The sequence below is a fragment of the Ipomoea nil genome, unplaced genomic scaffold (genome assembly GCF_001879475.1).
Source record: "Ipomoea nil cultivar Tokyo-kokei standard unplaced genomic scaffold, Asagao_1.1 scaffold0980, whole genome shotgun sequence".
Taxonomy (NCBI): domain Eukaryota; kingdom Viridiplantae; phylum Streptophyta; class Magnoliopsida; order Solanales; family Convolvulaceae; genus Ipomoea; species Ipomoea nil.
In genome coordinates this window covers 1,908,397-1,917,415 of record NW_017617408.1, presented here as the reverse complement: position 1 = coordinate 1,917,415, position 9,019 = coordinate 1,908,397, and the positions used below count along the sequence as shown (strand labels likewise).

Sequence of the window (9,019 nt, the reverse complement as noted above, 5' to 3'; positions counted from 1 at the left end):
CTGTCCCTGCGAGTTACTAGCATCCATGCCCCATATTTCTCTCTGGGCTTTTGAATCGGTTGTTCTGTCGGGGGTTCCGCACTTGCACCATCAACGTTCTCGCCTAAGACTGCCGGGAAGGGGCGCCAACTCCGCAAGTATCCATGCGATGGCCGTAAATGCCACACTTGAAACAAATTTGGTGAATCCCCTCGTATTCAATTGGCCATTCCGTCATATTAATCACAAAGTTGGATAACAATGGTTTGCTCATGTCAAGTTCTACGCACACTCGTGCGAATTTCCCCTTTGAGGCCAGCCCGGTGGTGATATCAATCTTGATTGGGCGTCCAAGTGACTTCCCAATTTTCTTCAAGAAGTCATCGTCAAAATACTCAATGGGGAGGGAGGGAAGCGTACCCATGCAGAAGCTTGTCTGTCTTGCTAATTCTTGGATCGAAATTGGGTCCCCATTCTTGCGTGACCAAGTAGTGATCCAGAACCATCCATGGTCCCCGAACTTCACTGCATCATAGTCAGCTAGGGATTCGAATTTTTCAATAAAGAAATCGTGGGTTAATGCAATTAGTTCGAAACTCGCCTCTGTCTTCCACATGCGCTGCAATCTTTGGAGCAAGTAGGAATAACCTACCTACCTGCCCAGTAATTTCAAGATAAGCGATCTTCGCCACGGTCGCCGGAGTCTCTCCTTTTCCTCCTTGGTCACATGAATGACGGGGAACTCGAAGGACTTACCAGCCTCCTCCATGGGTCATCGTCAGATTCCAGTATTTCCTTAGCCGGTTGATAAGAAGGCCTGCGATTCCAGGCTTGACTCGGGGGGTGTTTGGTTCGCACATAGGAATCGGAATCGGAATGGGAATCAAATACTTGGTAATGGTAATGAGTTTTGGTGAAAGTATTTAACATGTTTGGTAGTAGGGTGGAATGGGAATGGTTACTAATAGTAGTGGTTAAGAATGAATAATGGAATGAAACCCTTATTGTATTTGGGTATGGGTTTTTCAATTGATGGGGTATTTGAAACCCATAGTAGTGTTCTAAAAACCTATTAACCAAACAACAACAATCACTTTCATACCTATTCCTATGGGCAAAACCCACCAACCAAACACACGATCGGAGTTGCTGCCGGCGTTCTCCAGTTGGTCGAATCTGGGGTGTTTGCCCTAGAGCCAGGGAGGGTTTCATGAATTGTCTGCTCTTGCGACGGCTGAGCGGATGAATCTCCTACTTCTCGTCCTCTTTTAGCTTTCTTGTACTTCTCTCCAACAGATCTTGATCTTCCGGCGACGATTGGTCGCCGCCGTTGGGTTGCCGAGAGAGAATCAGTCAGCATATTCGCTGTTCTATATTAATTAAGATAGTTAAATTTGAATCAATTCTTTATTCCATTATTGATGCATGGAATAGTATTCTTATCTCCAAAATTCTCATTTTGCGAGCCAATCATACACTGTATTTGTACTTCAAATATTATATATTGTATTTTTATTTGACAAAAATATTATTATTTTATTTATATTAGACATAAATACCTTTACATTGTTATAACTACATTGCTACTTAATAAATATGCTAAACGACTTAATAAACACAAATTATAATGCACCCTTATAATTGTCATATATAATGTAAAGATCATAAATTACATTTTTGAAACAAATAATTAAATTTGCACCAATTGTCTTTACAACTTTGTACATTATATGCAACTCAAAATTTTTTAATTATCATTTTATTTTGTTTCAATATAAATACAAGTATTACAATGATAATTAATCATTTCAATATAATATGAATTTTACAACTTGTAGCTAGTCTTTATTCATTTATTATTATTTATTCTTAAATTATTTTTAATATAATCATAATTAAACATATTGGTAATAATGTTGAGCACTAAATTTCACGTATCGCACATACAAAGATTGATCATTTATAAAAAACTTGATTAAATGATAAACTAACCTATGTGCGGGTGACCACATACTTTTAGGAGGTGTTTGGTTGGATGGAAATCATTTTTCAGAAAAATGTTTTTCTAAAAGTTAAGGAAAATATAGTTTAATATTTGTTTGGTTCATGGAATTTATTTTCTATTGGAAAATAAATTCCACAAAGTTGAGGAAGATGAATTTTTGCAGGGGTGAGATTTTGTTTCGGCAAGGCTTGGGCTAAAAATAATATAATTGGATCATTTTACCCTTATGAATGTTTCTTAATTACATAAGTACCTAGCTATTTAATCAATGATCTTTTTAGGGACATATTGATCTTTATATTCATCATTCCTTACCTTTCTAAACCCAACCAAACAATTGAATTATATTCCCAGTAATTTATTTTCCACCAACCAAATAATGGAATCCGGCCATTTTTTTGAAATTTATTTTCTATGAAATTTCCCTTCAAATATTTTTTATCGAACCAAACGGGTTGTGTTACCCATATGGATTGTTAATGACACATTTTAGAAAAAGCTCCTACGGGTATTCATCCTCTTTTAATAGCAGATTGAATGCATTACACTCTCGCATACTATGAAATTGTTGATTTGGTTTTTTCTGTAATTAAAAATTATTTTATTCTCATTATAATATAAAAGTTCTTTTTCTTTTACTCAAAATATGTTTTTGAAGCTACGTTACATCCTCATACACTCGACCACATTTTTATGCAAAAAATTGGCAATTTCTTCTGCCGCTGGCATATGGTCAACTTTTGTCAACTAATTTTTATCTACTCCATAAATTAGCTAAAATTTTAATCAACTTAAGAAAAGACTGCGGGGCCCGGGCCCCACGTGAAATCATTTGCTATTCTTACTTTGGTCAAAGACGTAATATGCCAGAACTCCCCTAGCTGACTCTCCCACTCAAAAAAAAAAAATAATACAAGAGCTAATTTTTTTTTTTTTTATCCTAAATTTAATTTATTAGTGACAGTTTATTTTAAATTATTTTATCATAATATTCACTTTTGATCCTAATATTAGTGAGATATGTATATTTTTAGTTATTTATCAACAAGATTGATTTTTAGATTTTTGTGGTCTCGTCCTTGTAAATAAATAAAGCCTATCAAAAGCACAATTTTTTAGAATCAATACCGTAATTTTTTCTAATAATGTGGTAAAATGTTATTGTGCGCAAAGAGAAAGATAAAATACATATTATGGAATAAATTACAATTATAACAACAACAAGAACAACAACAACAATAATAATAATAATATGGTAAAATACTGATGTGCACAAAGAGAAAGGCAAAAGGATTAAAAAAAAAAGTGTATGCAAAGCAAAATGATTTTTTTTTTTTTTTTTTTAAGGAAAGATATGCGCAAAGCTAAAGCAGTGGGCACGATTCAAACCTCCCATCTTCAAGATCAAACACTATAGACACACATTTCTACCATTCCTCCATAAAATCTTTTAAAATTAATTATAATTTTTTTTATTTATTAACTAGCTAGGTAAAAATTAAATATTGAATTTTCTAAAATATGAGGCCCTGTGGAATCGTTATGCCATGGAACCGTGTTCACCATCCATGGTGAACACGGTCCAACGTAACAGTGCATCGTTATTTTTTTTTTCTTTTTTTTTTTCTTTTCTTTAATTAACTGCATGACTTTTCTTGTTCAGTTTCACATTTTGCGGTTTCACTTCCTCTTCGCGCAAGCTTCTTCAACATAATCTCATAAAAAGAAAATTCATAATTTCATAACTGCACATTCATGAATCCATCCCTGCACATTCATAATTGCATGAATGTGCAGGGATGGATTCATGAATGTGCAGTTATGAAATTATGAATTTTCTTTTATGAGATTATGAATTTTTCTATTATGATATTATGAATTTTCTGTTATAAAATTATGAATTTACAGTAAATTCATAATTTAATAAATATTTTTTTATGTGATTATGAAGTTTTTTTTTTTAACCATTACATAAGAGTATAGTTTATCTGGTAGATACTTTTAAATGATTTTTGAGAATTTTTCTTGTTAAAAAAAATCAATATTATGTGTTAATTACCTTATCCCACCAATTTCCCACACAAAAAACAGTGATGAAATATTGTTTAAACTGATTTAAAAAAAAAAAATTATGGTTTAAACTTAAAAATAAAATAAAAATTTCGTATTTAAGTGTTATTTTCGAAGATATAAAGAGCCAATTGTTCCATACTTTTCATTCAGTACTGACCCTTCAGTTGTCATTTATATAGCTGTCTCTCTCTCTTTCTCGTACTCCGTGCGCCACAGTGACACTCCAATGTTGACCAACTCTTTGACGTTTTAACGATTACTTTACCGGACCTTTGGCCGGGGAAGTCGAAAATCTCAACTGCCTTTCTTTCCCTCCATCACTGTTAACCGCCGTTTGACTAGGAAAATGACGAATTTACTCCGGTGCTTTTCCATATTTCCGTCTTATCTTTTCCTGTTTCTCTTTCCTTAATGCCCTTTGCGGTGATTTCGCAATCTCCGGTGACCGACCGTGATATCTTATTGGAGGTGAAACGGCGGTGGGGTAATCCGCCGTCTCTTGAAGGATGGAACGCCACCTCCTCGCCGTGTAGCTGGCCGGAGATTGAGTGCTCCGGCGGCTCCGTCACCGGAATCTTTTTAAAGGAGTATGACATCGTGTCGGAAATTCCGGCCAATATTTGCGGCCCTTAAAAATCTCACCGCCCTCGATCTTTCCTTGAATTATATTCCGAACAATTTTCCGACGGGTTTGTATAACTGCTCGAAGCTGGAGTACTTGGACCTCTCTCAGAACTTCTTCGTGGGCCCCATTCCTTCCGACATTGACCGGCTCCGGAACCTCCGCCACCTCGACCTCGGCGGCAATAATTTCACCGGCGACGTCCCGCCTACCATCGGGAACCTGACGGAAGCTCCGGTTTCTACATCTGTACTCCAATCTGTTCGACGGTACTTTCCCCGTTGAAATCTCCAAATTGTCGAATCTGGAAAGCCTGGGAATGGCGTTCAACAACTTCTCGCCGGCGGCCATCCCGCCGGAGTTCGGTAACCTTAAGAAGCTCAAGTTTATCTGGTGGCGGGTCGCGAATCTGATCGGAGAAATTCCGAGAGGCTTCGAGAATCTATCGAGCCTTGAGTATTTGGATTTTGCTTATAATAGTTTAGAAGGCGAAATCCCAGGGGGATTGTTCTTGCTCGCTAATCTCAGCCAGGTTTTCCTGTACCAAAACGGGCTTTCGGGTCATATTCCGTCGGGTTTTGCCGAGTCTTCGAGGTTGTCCGAAGTCGATTTGTCGATGAACAATTTGACCGGCGAAATCCCAGGCGGGTTTGGAGAGTTACAGAGACTAGAGACTTTAAATCTCTTTTCAAATCAGTTGTATGGTGAAATTCCACCAAGCATAGGCTTAATCCCATCTCTGAAAATTTTTAAGGTTTTCACGAATAATTTCAGCGGGATTTTGCCTCCTGAAATGGGGTTTCATTCCCGGCTAGAAGCCTTTGAGGTTTTCGGCAATAGGTTCACCGGAAACCTGCCGGAGAATTTGTGCGCCGGCAAGGCTCTGACTGGGATAACAGCGTATGAAAACAACCTGACCGGGGGAATCCCGAGATCACTTGAGAATTGCGACGCTTTGAGGACTATTCAGCTTTACAGCAATGGGTTTTCCGGGGAAGTTCCGGCCGGGGATTTGGACTCTGAACAACTTGACTAGCGTGATGCTGAGCGACAACTCATTCTCCGGCCAGCTTCCGAGCAAGGTAGCACAGAATTTCACAAGGTTGGAGATCAACAACAAACAGATTCTCCGGCGAAATCCCCGCCGGCGTATCGTCAATGAAGACAATTATCGTGTTTCAGGCGAGTAACAACCAGCTTTCCGGTCAGCTCCCGGAGGAATTCACTGCCCTTTCCCATCTCATTGAGCTGAATCTCGCTGGGAATTCTCTCTCCGGCGAACTCCCATCCAAAATCCTCTCATGGTCATCGTTGACCACCTTGAATCTTGCCGGAAACCATCTCTCCGGCAACATCCCAGCCGCCATTGCTTCTTTGCCTGATCTTCTTGATCTGGACTTATCCCAGAACCAATTCTCCGGTTCAATCCCCCCTGAATTAGGCCATGTAAGGCTCACTAGCCTTAACCTCTCCTCAAATAAACTCTCTGGGAACATCCCAGACCAGTTTGATAACATGGCCTTTGAAACCAGTTTCTTAAACAATCCTAATCTGTGTTCCCACAACCTTAAACTCCCAGGTTGCAATGCCCAATCTCGCGGGGGCTCTAACAGCCTCTCACCCAGGATTCTTGCAGTGATCCTAGTCCTGGCAATCACTGTCTTCCTGGTCACAATTATAGTAACCTTGTACATGCTCAGAGACTACAGGAAAAAGAAGCACATTCAAGATATCGCGACCTGGAAGGTAACCTCGTTCCAGAAATTGGATTTCTCAGAGGAGAATATCCTGTCCAGTTTGACAGAAACCAATATGATTGGTAGCGGTGGCTCAGGAAAAGTGTACAAGATCTCGACGGGTAAGTTAGGCGAGTATGTTGCTGTGAAAAGGATCTGGAATGACAGAAAACTGGACCATACTCTGGAGAGGGAGTTTCTAGCTGAGGTCGAGATACTAGGTTCGATCAGACATTCGAACATCGTTAAACTGTTGTGTTGTGTTTCGAGCGATGGATCGAAGCTGCTGGTGTATGAGTATATGGAATTTGAAAGCCTTGACAGATGGCTGCACCCCAAGAAGAGAGGGTCCTTTCAGGGGATAGGGTTGGATTGGCCTAAAAGATTGCAGATTGCCATTGGAGCTGCTCACGGGCTGTGCTATATGCACCATGATTGCAGCCCGCCTATAGTTCATCGGGACGTGAAATCCAGCAACATCTTGTTGGATTCTGAGTTCAACCCGAAGATAGCTGATTTCGGGCTAGCAAAGATTTTAGTCAAGAAGGGTGAACTAAATACCATGTCTGCTGTTGCTGGATCCTTCGGTTATCTTGCACCAGGTCTTCTCGTTTCGTTCCATATCGATTTCTATGTTTATATGCACATTCATAGTTGGTTATATATGTGTAATTGTTGATTGCAGAATATGCATATACAACGAGAGTGAACGAGAAGATTGATATCTATAGCTTCGGGGTGGTGCTGCTGGAGCTCGTGACAGGGAGGGAGCCAAACTTCGGGGAGGAGCACACGAGCCTCGCAGAATGGGCGTGGAAGAACTATGCAGAAGCGAGCAACATCGATGAAATGTTGGACGGGGAGATCAAGAAAGCGGGGTTCTTGGACGAGATGAGGACGGTGTTCACTCTCGGGCTCATATGCACCAGTGCATCGCCTTCCAGCAGGCCGTCCATGAAAGAAGTCGTGCAGATTCTGCAGAGCTGCAGACCTCTGGATGAGTTCGAGAGGAAGATGTCCGGGAAAAACTGCGATGTGGCGCCCCTCCTAGCTCGCAACGACGACAAGTATGTGGCGAGCTATAAACGTAGCTCGAGGAAGATTGCTGATGAAAGTGATGATGATAATCTGATGTTCAGTGTGTAACAAACACTGAGGTGATTTGGATTGTAATGAAATCATAACACAAGTAGTATTAGAGCAACCACATTAGTGGTTTTTGCTCGGTTTTCAAGTTAAAAAGTGTTAAATTAATAGCAGTACGTGTAGCATATAGTTGTAGTTTTGTGTGTCTTAGGTTGTAGAATTGTTTGTGTAACATAAACATTCGTACTAGCTAGCTGTTCAGAGTCCCCGGTCGGATGAACTGTAAGGTTCACCCTTTCAGGGCCAGTAAGTATACTTTGTTGGCCTTGGCCCTTGGGTGTGTGGTTTAAGAATTATGTTATCATAGGAGTAAATACTCAAAATAGTCCCTCGACTATAGTTAAATTCACAAATTGGTCCTCGACTTTCAATTTCAACCAATTAAGTCCTTAACTTTGTAATTTTAACACAATTTGGTCATGATCTGTCTATTTGACCGTTTGTTGACTGTGATTTTTGATGATATATATGTAATTTCATGGTCCATCGTCGATTTTTTAAGGTTCCGGTTGCATTTTCAGACTGCACTGTTACATTCGAATCCACTGCCGAAAGCAATCTACCAAATCCGGTCACCTTTCTTCATCCTCCCTTTAGATTCAATGTAGTTGAGTTCGTACCAGAGCGAAGAAGACGACGTGTTTCCGAACCGGTGCAACGTCATCCTGTAGGCCTCCACGTGCTTCGACGAGAGCTGAAGGTTCTTCTGGAGATCGTCGATCACGGTCAACAAATGGTCAAATAGACAGATCAGGACCAAATCGTGTCAAAATTGCAAAGTTAAGGACTTAATTGGTTGAAATCGAAAGTCGAGGACTAATTTGTGAATTTAGCTATAGTCGAGGGACCATTTTGGGTATTTACTCTTATCATATCGGATATTTTGCTTGCTTGCTTGTGTGGGGAAAAAAGGAGGCTGGAATTTTTTCCAAAAATATCTCATGCATTTTTGTTGTACTATACTTTCTTCTCTCAAATACGACATATTAAAATCAGTAAATAGGGTCTGTTTTTGAATTTTTATGGCTCCGTTCTAATAAATAAATGAGATCTTACCAAAATATAAGAACCGTACTAGTAGCACATCATCTGTGTCATTGAAAAAAACATAATGGTTTTGTCTACTCAATTAATTAGGTCTTAATTATTAAGAGAGAAAAGAGATTTGGGATAAAATGATGAATTTTAATATTAATTGTAATTTTTTTTTTTTTTAATTTCTTAAGTAACTAGGTCAAAAATAAATATTGAACCATCTAAAAATTGAACTGTGTGTTGTTACCCATCTTGCATGGCCTAAAATTCGGCCATATCAGTGAATTAAGTCCGTATGGTGGCACATGCAATCTTGTACTATACTTTCTTAGTAGAGCGCGCAATGTTGTATTCAAAACATTAATGTCGATATGAGTTAAACTCGGGTTTGTGTGTGTGTGTGTATGGTTTCTAGTATTCTTA

At 39.2% G+C, this 9,019-nt stretch overlaps 1 pseudogene; it reads left to right on the top strand.

The window, feature by feature from the left end:
* The first annotated feature begins 4,361 nt into the window (after positions 1 to 4,361).
* On the top strand, positions 4,362 to 7,867 carry LOC109179868 (annotated as a pseudogene).
* Positions 7,868 to 9,019: the final 1,152 nt, after the last annotated feature.